Source organism: Engraulis encrasicolus, chromosome 3 (genome assembly GCF_034702125.1).
Source record: "Engraulis encrasicolus isolate BLACKSEA-1 chromosome 3, IST_EnEncr_1.0, whole genome shotgun sequence".
Taxonomy (NCBI): domain Eukaryota; kingdom Metazoa; phylum Chordata; class Actinopteri; order Clupeiformes; family Engraulidae; genus Engraulis; species Engraulis encrasicolus.
The window spans coordinates 45,168,149-45,178,187 of NC_085859.1; positions in this window are offsets into that span (position 1 = coordinate 45,168,149).

Genomic DNA, 10,039 nt, shown 5'->3' on the forward strand with positions numbered 1-10,039 from the left:
TATACCCTCAGCTTCAGAGGTCAGAGGTTTGGAAAATCGATGGGCGACGTGCACAAAAGTTTCCTCCTCCGTTGAGTTTCTCACCTGTGTAATTCATTATCTTAGCCAGTTTTGCGGCCATGCAGGCAGGCTGAGGCCGGTGCGGTGCGGTGGGAGGGACAGGCTGGGTTTATCTTAGCCTCTGTTGGCTAAGCTGTTTTTCCAAATGGCTCGCTGCCCAGCCATTCGCCAGCCCACCTCTTATCGCTGACAACCACAACCATTTTATTTTCAGAGAGAAAAAGAAAAAAGAAGAAGAAACAGAAGAAGAAGAAGAGCAGTCAGTAAGAAGAAGAAGAAAACATGAAAAATAACAAATGTTGAACGAGGCAGGAGGTAACCTTTCGGAACATTAGTCTTACTCAGGCCCTTCACATGTTCCTTTTGTTTATTCCAAAGAACTCCGCTCTGTATGGATGCAAGGATTTGAGTGATCTGCATGTTGTAACCCTGTTCTTTTGATCTACAATAAATAAATAAGCCACTGGAGTTATCACGCCCGAGTTTAAATGACACCATTTGTCATGGTAGGCCTATGTGTCAGACAGAGGCTGAGAAGAAATGTCATCCTGTTGTTCCTGCAGCGACACAGACAATGATCAAACCAAAGGCACATTGGGACATCAAGGGTCTTTTTTTTCCCTGCATACTTGACCAGGGCCGCTGACAGCTTTGGCCGGGCACGGGACAAAATTGTTGGAAAGGACCCTCCCATCTATACATACAATGTCCTGAGAAACTAATTCTGGGCCCCATCTATTTTTGTGCAAAATAGACCTGAAGTGTGCGGATTGTCTTATTTTTATACAGAAATTTCTACTGAATCCTGCACCTTCTAAACAGATGAGCGGTGGCCTATCACAACATAAAAAATGAATTAAAATGAATTCCATTTACTTTTACTGCACTTCTATGTTCGAAGTTCACTTCCTGGAACTACTATGTCAATCGCGATCTGTGTGTCAAAGGCTCCATGAGCCGCCATCTTTGGGTAAAAATGGAACATGGAGGTCAATGGGATTAGCCTAACTCTCACTTCCATGTCTCTGATGTAAGAGCCTCTTCTACATGAGTCAAAATGCCTTTCCCATCTCAATTTTTGGCTTACCTTGAAATAACAAGTTTAAGGTCAGAGAACATAACTAAATACCCCAGCATGTCTTTGCATATGGAAGTTTACTTGGTGACATTTTGCCCGGGTGAAGCTCTTTGACCTGTTCACAAAGCTTACATTTGTCCGCATTTTACCACGCACAAGAGACGAAAAATATAATTAAACTTTAATAAAGGGGGAAAAAACCCAAAGATAAGAGTGAACTGTTCTGTCTGTGGTTTGGTATTTTTAGTGGGTTGAAAAAAAACATGCACAGAGCTGATTAAGCATAATTAAAGTTTTAGAGCTCATCCGTTTGCCAATTATTCTCTCCGAGCTGATTTTGTGTACTGAAGGGCTTTCAGCTTTCTGCCAGGACAGCACCCCTCCTCCCACACACACACAACCCCCCCACTGCATCTCTCATCCCACTGCTACTCTTCCGCCCACCCCTCACACACACACAAAGCAAATGTGATTCTGTGTTTGCCGTGTGAGTGCTGCAGTTTGAATTTAATCTGCTGGGCCAAATCACATTTCATGTAAAAAAGCAAAACAGAACAGGCGGCTGGCCGGAAGGCAAAGCAAAGCGAACCGATGACTGAGCAGAGCAGGCACAATCAGGGCCACTCACAGCTTTGGCTGGGCCCAGGACATAGTTATCTAAAAGGGCCCTATATTCAACTCATACATTGTAATCAGGACCCAATTCTGGGCCCCCTCTCTCCCTGGGCCCGGTACAAGTGACCTGTTTGTCCTCCCCTGTCAGCTTCCCTGGGTACAATAAACAGCTCTGTGTTAAGGGTCTCCAGCGATGCCGATAAGCATTTATCAGTTGGCACGCAGGGGCCCACCTCTCACCCGGAAGAGATGGCATGTGTGTGTATGATTGTGTGTAGTGATTGCATGCGTGTGTGCGTGGGCGTGTGTGAGTGTGTGTGCTTGCATGCATGCATTTATGCAAGTTTGTGTGTGTGTGTATGTGTGTGTATGCGTGCGTGTGTCTGTGTGTGTGTGTGTGTGTGTGTGTGTGTGTGTGTGTGTGTGTGTGTGTGTGTGTATGCGTGCGTGTGTCTGTGTGTGTGACAGAGAGAGCGCATGTGCAAATATTTACATGTGTGTGCGTGTGTGTGTGTGTTTGCATCTATGTGTGTTTGCATCTGTTTGTGTGTGTACATGTACGTGTGCATGTGTACATATATCCTGTGTGTGTGGTGGCTGTGGGGGTCTACCTTCATAGAGTTGTTGGAGGGTTACAAAAAAACAGATTGGCGGCCCTTCCCCGTTTCTCTCGCCCGACTCGCTTCCTGTCTCTGTTTCACTGTCCTGACTGACAAAACACCAATAAAGGCTTGAAAAGCCCCCAAAATATACTTACAAAATTTCCAATTGGCAGACCCAGGAGACATCGCATCATCACGATACGCTAGTCCTCTTTGACCTTCCTTTACGTATTAAAAAAAATGACAGCAGCAAAAAATACCCCCCCACACACACAAGAATGCAAGTTCAGGGTGGATGATTGGCCATTCATTTATTCAGCGTGGGAGAATACAGAGGAATCTGCATCTTCACTTGGTGTGGTGGTGTGATGTGAAATATGCCAGAGCAGCAGAAATTAAGGTGTGCGAAAAAAAAGAAAAGCGGGAGGATGGAAGCAGTCAGAAAGGCTGTTAATTGGAGCAGACACAACGTGTAAACATGCTGATGCAACGACGCCACAGTGGTGGAAATAAGAAGCACTTCCTCAAAAGCAACCAGCAGGGCTGAGCTGGGGGATAAATAGGTCCCGGGCACTTTTGGCTTAAAGGGCCCCTCATAATTAGCGGCGCAGAACTGACTCATCGGTGGGCCCTGCACCTTTTTGGTCCCCCCTTTTTTTTTTACATTTCTGAAAATAGGGGCCCAAAGGGGTGCAGAGGCCACTGGGAAATTGCCTGATATGCCAGATGGCCAGTCCAGCCCTGGCAACTGGCACAGATGGGAGGCTTTCATCCCTTATTTTTTTAAAAGTTCTTATGTCGCGGTCACACTCGCCTTTTCCCTCCTTTTTTTTACTCGGCTCCTATCGTTTCTTTTTCTCTCCCTCTTTCCTCTCTCTGCAAATCCATTTTCTGTAAGACAACAGTCATTATAAGCGAAAAAGGAGGAAAACGTTCATCCCGTGACATGTCTATATGCATAGGCCTACAGTAATTCCGTGCTGCACCATGCGCACACACAATAAACAACTGGCCATCAAGTTTTGTTTGCTCCCTGGAGAAAAAAAATCAGAACACCTGACATTGATTTGGTCGTGAGTAGAATATCAGATAATGAATACGGACAAACTAAATCATGCCATGCACGCTGTTTTGATGTTACTAATGGTCTCATGAGAGTTCAAATCAAAACCCCCCCTTCAACTAACAACCACTCTCTGTAAATATGATTAATCACCTATTCGTTTAACCTGCATCACACCCCAACCACATAAAAGAGCCGGCCCTGTCACCACTAATTTCCTTGTCAGCGTGAGAGAATAAAAGCCCTTCATGAATATTGGCATTGACTGGGGCTATCTAAATAGGTATTTAACCTCAGGACCCTGTGAGGTCCCTTTATTACAAACAAGCCGTGTGCTCTGTGACTTCCTTGGCACCCGGAGTAACTGCCCCAATTAATCAGGGCACATGGAGCTGCGGACCGACCAGCCAGGACCTCACTTCCTTCTGAGCCAGAGCTCGTAAACAGGCGCCATGGCGACGAATCTTTTTTTTCTCAACGGCCGCAGCCATGTGATGCGTGTGATTCTTTGTGACTTTTTGTCTGTACCATTGAACAGCCGAACACGACGCAGGCAACAAACAACATTTCATTTTTATTCATACAAAAAAGGGGAACAGGACCTGGTTGAGTTGGTTCAAATTTGAACATCCACCCTGTAGGCTGCTTTATGTAACATGCAAAGTGGTTCCAGTTTGCTTAGCTTTGACTGGGGGATGCAGCACAGGGTTGGTTGGAGTGAAAGAGGTTAACCAGCAGAGCCAAACACACTTACTGTAGGCACCATCACATGAATGCCCTGGTGAACAACAAGACCTTTGCTGCAGAAACCTTAGAAGCCTAACAGTATTCCGGCTATGCGGAGAGAGAATGATTTTTATACAGTACAGCAAAGTAAAACTAAATGGAGTTAGGTGTAAATAAGACCAACAACGATGTGTACATTCATATTTTTGTACAGTGCATTGAATAAGACAAATCTTGTTCAAACAAACAAATAAAACAAATATTATAAACTTTAACAAAAAAATCCCTAATTCTTATGAATTAAACATATTCCTGAGTCAAGTTTCCTGACAATGTCCACATATCCAGCAACAAGCAACAATGGGAATGTTCATTAGTTCACTATCTGAAATTTGGATTAAGCATGTATGCATACTTCTGCATTGTCACTGGAGAACGGCTTCTCGTGATCTCTCGTGAAAGGGAGGTGAGTAGGGAGGTGGTGGGTGAGAGCGGGAAAGCAACTTCTGCTTGGGGACAGGTGAGCAGGTGAATAAATATTCTGTTGTTATTTAAGGGGTGTGGCAAATTCCGTTGAAATTCCACCGAATGGCTCCTGAAAAGAGGATGACTTGCAGATGGTTAATTAGGCATGCCTATCTTTTCGTGCAAATTCTGATGAATGATGGTTGACCGGGGAATAGAGTTGGTTAATTAGGCATGTCAAATTTCAATAAGATCTCCCAAACTTTCGTTTTTAACAAAACGTGAATTTATTCTAAATCAGGAAAATTTTAATCAGAGACCTACAGTATATGACAGAGTCATGGTACTTTTCACATCACTTCTTGAAATGGGTCCACGGACTGCAAGACAAAAATACAGCCTTTCCATTCCAGCACATTTCCACCTCATGTTTAATTCAGCAGTGTGCTAGTACCTTTCATAACCCCTGCTATATCCAAAAGAGAGAGATTGAGCTTTGGATCTAATAGGAGCTTTTACCTACTGACATCCAGTGGGAAAAGAGAGAAACAAAATGGCACAGCATTTCAACCTACAAGGTCTTCGACAGGTGTCCCATTGACATCCAACATCTGTAAACGTGTTGAGCATCTGCAAATTCCCAGGACGTTTCCTGAAGAAAATGAAGGCCAGTTGTCAATGCAGTGTAGTAGCCTCTTAGTGCAGAGGGGCCCGTCAACAAGCCTGTTCACTCTTTGCTGAAAAAACTCAACTAAAGTACATCATAACAACATTGCTAGTACAATGCAAGGAGTCTTAGGTAACAGATTACGTAAGACTTGGTCATTACCATTTTGCTGTCAATAAGGTCGTTCTGAGGCTCTGCGTTAAGGGGTTTAACACAGAAGACACTAGAGATTGTGAGAAGCAGAAAGCAGTACAGTAGGCTACATGAAGCAGTAGGCTATAAAAAGCAGTGGCGAACCGTGAGCTCAACAGCTGGGCCTTCAAAAAAAAAAAAACCTTGACAGGCTAGCGAACTGCATGATTTCAGCTTGAGAAGTTTACTGAATCTCCATGAATCTGAACAGTCTTGTAAAACTGAAACATAATTAGGCCTAAATATAGGCTATAGGATAGGTCCTACGTTTAGGAAATAAAAGGGAATGCAATACAAGGGATACAATCTGTTCCCCCTTTACATGCACTAACTTAGTGTTTTCTTTTATAGGTTTTAGGCCAGGTAAGGGCACTGTAAGCTTAGGTCTATTCAGGGGGTGCAGACAGGCGAATTTTAACATATTTCTTTTAAAAGACAAAACACATGCAAGTTGACAGACAGGACAGTGTGTAAAGTATAGTCACTAGGAAAGTTGACACGCGAAATACAAAGTAGCCTGCTATGACTGAACACAAACAACGCAATGCAAAGGCTGGTTGACTCCAGAATTAGCCAAACAGCATTGCTAATGAGCACAATTAGCATAATTCGCACCTTTAAATGGCGATCTGTCAAGAACTTAAATTTAGCGTTTTCACCACTACTGTTTACATTACAATGACATTAAACAACAATTGAAACATTTTTTAGCAGCAACTTACTATTAAAATTGAAGAATCTTTGCTGTTAGTTCCATGGCAAGCAACAGGAAATCAGTAGATTCAATACGACTGTGTTCTACCTAATGTTAACACTAGGGGGATTATACTGCCCTACAATCTTAGAACGCAGTAACTCTGAAAACGGCAAACTGAGAAAAAAGGCTTCAAAGTTTTCCATATGGCGCGACAACTGTGTTGTCGGTAAATTGGTGGTGACACTTCCTGGTAATGCTTGTTTAGGATAGAAATTTAATGCACACAAAAAACCCCAAAAAAACAACATTTATGTGTCTTTTTGCCACAAAAAACAGAGTTACTGCGTTCTTGGCTGGTATTACTGCCACGAAATGGAGTTACTGCAGGAGTTACTGCGTTCTTGGCTAGTATTACTGTCTACTCCCAAACCAGTCCCATTGGAACGTGCAGCAGTAACTCGCCGACTTACTGCGTTTTTGTTTTGTACGACATAACCTTTAAATACAACAGGCAGTAACTTTTTTTGGGTAATTTTTGCACTTTCAAAATGAGTTTTCTCCAAAACGGGACGGTGTTGGACCACCATTTTTGGACACAAGACAAATGAGGTAGTTTAGAACCCATTTCCGATAAAAAAAAAAAACGACCATTTTGAGTTACTGCGTTCTTGTATTGCACGGCAGTATAGAGCTCTAAGCCCACAGGCAGCAGCACAAGAGCCTTCATGAAGGCCAAAAGGTGTGTTTTTTTTGTCCCGCCCTCTTCAAATCAAACCGTGATTGGTCAATTTCCCCATCACTCTCCAAACCAAAACACATAGCCAGAGCCAGCTTGGCCTTCGTGAAGTCCTGATCAATTCATGAGTCAGTTCATCTTGCTTCGATAGAGATAGACCATTCTGATTGGATAGTATGGTTCAGTACAGTAACCCTTTCATTGCTGATGTGAATTGCACAGTAAACTTAACTTTGGAACATAGATTACAGTTTTTTTCAATTTCCAATTTGTCCAATCCTCAGCGACATTTGCAAAACTCTTAACACAGTTAACACAGCAAGGGCTTTCCATGGCCATGCAGTTGACACATTACATGCCTTTTCACACAATTAGTAGTCAATGAATGCATTTCTAAAATGCTAACATTTCCTTTACACACAGGATAACCACAGCAACAAAACAATGTATGTTTGATGGCTTATTATCAAATGCTTTCACACAGTGTATCAAAACTGGAAATACAACATCCAAATCATTATTTCAGTAGAAATGCATTTGCATGACATTAGCAAGAGTACAGTAAACAGATTATTGATAAAAGTAGAAGAAAACCCTCCAATTTCAGTTGTTCGGTTCTATTGACAGTTTTTGACAACCGTTTTTACAGTAAAAAGTTGTCTCACAATCACAGAATGTTTATAGGAAGAATGTCTATAGACCTAACAAAATCTTCATAATTCATGTTAAGGTAAAATTACCGAATCATGTTTAGAAATTGTATATATCACTCTGTCAACACATCTGCCAAAATTGGTATAAATTACGGGAAATACAGTAAACGTCTGAAGTCAATGCTGTCCATGAAGTCATGATTTGGAAATGCATGTAAAGGTATTATAGATTCAATCATTTCAGGGCCGGTTCTAGTCCATTTGCCCTTGGGAAGCACCCCCGTTCCTTTTGTGGATTTTCAAAATTCGCATCTGCATATATACTGAGTGGCCATGAATACCATTGACAGCATTGTCAGTGTAAGGTGTACTGTATTGCTTTATGTATTTTGTGTGACATTCTGATTCCGTGTGGACTTTTAGGCTTATCCTCCCAAGACATTTGTGGGCCTAGGCAACCGTCTTGATTGTGCTTTTATAGGCCTATGCATTTGTTTCATGATATTTTGTTCACTGTAAGTAACATTGAAAAACTTTGTTTGTTCTATCATACTATTGACAGTATTTCTACTGTACCTCCTGTAGTCAACAGTAAAAAATGCTTCGTACTGGAATCATCTTGAATGTCAACAACGCATGAGGTCAGAAAAAGTATCCATAGTATGGGTAAGTGCTTGTTAGCAATTGAAAAAAACTGTAGTGAAAATGACTGTAATAAATGTATTGTATTAAATTAAATGAGAGTGAGGAGCTTTTATGTATTCATATATTATTTAATATATTTTTTGTTCTGAAATTTTAAGGCCTTCTTTGAAGGCGTAGAAGGGCCTGAGGGTTCCCCACTGATAAAAAGCAGAGGCTAACCTCAGTAATATGTGACCCCTTACGAACATGCAGATGGAGCATACAGTGGTGTAGTCTCACATTTTCCGGTTGCCATGAAAATAGTAGTGTGTGTGTGTGTGTGTGTGTGTGTGTGTGTGTGTGTGTGTGTGTGTGTGTGTGTGTGTGTGTGTGTGTGTGTGTGTGTGTGTGTGAAAACTTTTCAGCATTTTCAACACGTATGGAGATACATTTCAACACTCTATGCACAAGTACTACATTAGTGTTAATGTAACAGTACAAGTGTTACATTAACACTACAAAATGTACTGTGTATGAGTAGGACTGCTTTGTTCCCAAAAGCCTTGAAGGATGCTCCAGGGAGTGATAAATCAAATGGAAGAGAGAGCACATGACTGCAGATGTACATACACATGCAACCCGACAGCTGTGCTGGGCAGTGACTTGAATGATAGATGGAATGGAAAACTTTGTATTGGTATTCTGATATCTTCCTCCTCTCTCTCTCTCTCTCTCTCTCTCTCTCTCTCTCTCTCTCTCTCTCTCTCTCTCTCCATCTATATCTATCCATCTATCTCTCCCTCTTTCTCTCTTTCTTGCTGCCAGTGCTAGCAGATCACAAACAAAAGCTGTGCCCGTGATAAGTTGTCTCACCAAAGCCATATATATGTATTACCGCTAATGAAAAATGGGTGTTTTATTTCTCCAGTGCAAGAAACTCCAAAAGGCGGCTTTTTCCCTCCTTCTTTTGTGGGGGGGAAATTCATTTTTCAAATTCAGTATTTCCCCCCTTATCTTTCCGGTGGTGTCTGTTCATGTGGCTGGCTTGGCTTCCTGCGAGAGTGAGAAGTCATTCTCACACCATTATAAGCTGAGAGCCTGTTTCATCCCCTTCCCAGCGTCTACTGCGGCTCCCTGCCTGAATGTGACTGAGGGGGCAGAGAGAGAGAGAGAGAGAGAGAGAGAGAGAGAGAGAGAGAGAGAGAGAGAGAGAGGGAGAGAGAGAGAGAGAGAGAGAGAGAGAAATGGTTTCTGTGGTGGTGTCACTGGTGGTGTCGTCCAACTCTTTCAAGAAAAACAGCAATTATTGAATATCCATCATCGACAAAAAACCCTCACTTAAACCTCTGTCTTTTAATTTTGCGGTTTGAGAACCATAACTAGGCAACAAAGAAGATCTTTAATGGCATGATTTCCTGATTTCCACACTATCCACAGGCAGTGCTCTCAGCTAGTTGTCTAGGGTGTTCTGTCCATATGGCTTTGCTGAGATGCATACCAATAGGCCTTAACAACATAAGCCCAAACCCTGTCCCTAACCCTAATTAGAAAATATTGGGATTTTCGGACCTGGAGGAAATACATATGTAACGTAACAACCTGGTGCAACCAGAGCAGGAGTAAATAATAACTAAAAAGAAATATCTGGGACTAAATCATAACAAAGACGAAATATCTGGTGCCACACAGATGTGTTTATTTATTTATTTGTTTCACAGGTATCGACACAACAGGTAGCATGATAAACTGAACTGCTATGACACAGAGAATTCACTATGCTCCACACTTCCTATATATATATATCAAGAGCTGTCCCCAGATTATTTACAGAGAAGGTTTCTCCAACACACAGTCTCACACC